Raw genomic sequence first — 1,831 nt, 5'->3', positions numbered from 1 at the left:
CATCTTTTATTTATTTACTGACTTTGGTTGTCAGAGTGATGTTGCCATGAATATCTCTTCTACCTTTATTTTTTATGTTGTTCATACATCCCTTAGGACAAAGGGATATATTATGGAGTTTTAAGACGGTTCCTGGTATGGATTACCAAGAGATGACACCAGGTCATACGGCTACCAACGGTGCGTGAGGGGACTAGTTTCACTGCGGTGTTGTAATGCCAAATAATTTCTTTCATTTTTTATTTTTTTATTTTTTTATTTATTTTTCAATATGTGACATTTATGGTCAAATTGGTTTCCATGCAACACCCAGTGCTCATCCCAACAGGTGCCCTCCCTCAATGCCCATCCCCCACCCTCCCCTCCCTCCCACCCCCCATCAGCCCTCAGTTTGTTCTCGGTTTTTAAGTGTCTCTTATGCTTAATACCAAATAATTTCTGAAGTCCCTCGAAGGTAGTGGCTGTAAGATGCTACACCATCATTTGGGTGGACATTTGCTCGATGATAAGCGAAGTTGAGCATTTCCCCACATGCTTGTTTACTCCTAGCGTCTCTGTTTTCATGAATCGTCTTCTTCAGTTCTTTGCCAGTTTACATATTAGGGATTTAAGTTTTTGGTGTCAAGATACATAAACTCTTTACATAACAGAGAAGTGGACCCTTTCCGTATTTGCTGTGAATCTTTTCTCCAGATGATACTTTCCCTTCGGTTTTAGTTCTAGCCTTGCCAAATGGTTATTTACTTTCAAAACGTACAAGCTGTCCATCCTTTGTAATCTCTTCCAAGTTAACTTATAAAGTTATTATCCCTTGTGCTGGCGTGTTAGCAGCACACATGCTAAGATTGGAAGGATACGGAGAAGATTAGCCTGGCTCCTTGTGCCGGGATGACCCCCACATTTGTAAGGTGCTCCATGTTTTTTATGGTGTAAGAAATATATCTCAGTGAAGTGGTTACAAGAAAAAAAAAAACCTAGAACTTATCTTGCCTCTAAAGATCTGAAGCAATACAGTGAAACAAGTTCCTTTCTAGAGGGGAGGGTTTTATTTAAGTTTTCTTATTCATATTCACTGTGATATGTGACTATAATTTTCTTTTTGTGTGTTTTACCTTTATCAGGCTTTAGGAAGATCATGCTTGCCTAATGGACATAAAGGTACTCTTATCTCTTTTCGCACTCGGGATGTTTTATATGACATCGGAATTATCTGCTTCTTAAAAGTGTGAAAATTGTTCTTGTGGAAATGCTGGGACCAAGTACATTTTTTAGGTTGTTATCAGATAATTTCCCCAATTTCTTCCTTGGTTATTATTCTGTTTAGATTTATACTTCTTGAGTTATTTTTAGTAATCTATATTTTTGTAGAAATTATTCATTTTTGAAGATTTCCACTTATTAGCCTACAACATCCTCATTGGATTTGGAGGGAAAAAAATCTATTTTCTCCATTTTTGTTCTATCTCCTTCCTCATTTCTAATTAAAAATGTTCCCTTAATTATATTTGTCAGAAGTTTGTTTATTTTCAGAGTCTTATCAAGAAAACAGCATTTAAACTACTTTATCATTCTCCTGCTTTATGTTTTACAATTTATTTATTTTAGCTTTATCTTCCCTCACTGCTTCTTTTAAAATTGTGTTGCCCCTTAACTTTTAAATGGAACGCTTTGTTAATATCAACTTGGATAATCCCGGCCTGAATAGGATTCTGAAGACTGAAATGAGTTAGGGGGAGAGAACGTGATGCATTAGCATATGTTTATCAAGCGGCCACCAGCCAGGGCTACCCGAGGGCTCACCAGCCAGTTCAATAGAGGGAAATACATTCGG

At 37.1% G+C, this 1,831-nt stretch overlaps 1 non-coding gene across 1 annotated transcript; it reads left to right on the top strand.

The window, feature by feature from the left end:
* The first annotated feature begins 813 nt into the window (after positions 1 to 813).
* Positions 814 to 923, top strand: LOC132689820 (U6 spliceosomal RNA). The gene has a single exon (XR_009615167.2). It is a non-coding gene; the product is annotated as a U6 spliceosomal RNA (small nuclear RNA).
* Positions 924 to 1,831: the final 908 nt, after the last annotated feature.

Source organism: Panthera onca, chromosome E3 (genome assembly GCF_046562875.1).
Source record: "Panthera onca isolate mPanOnc1 chromosome E3, mPanOnc1 haplotype 2, whole genome shotgun sequence".
NCBI classification, from domain to species: Eukaryota; Metazoa; Chordata; class Mammalia; order Carnivora; family Felidae; genus Panthera; species Panthera onca.
The sequence above is the reverse complement of the archived record's forward strand: the minus strand, read 5'-3'. Positions and strand labels throughout refer to the sequence as shown.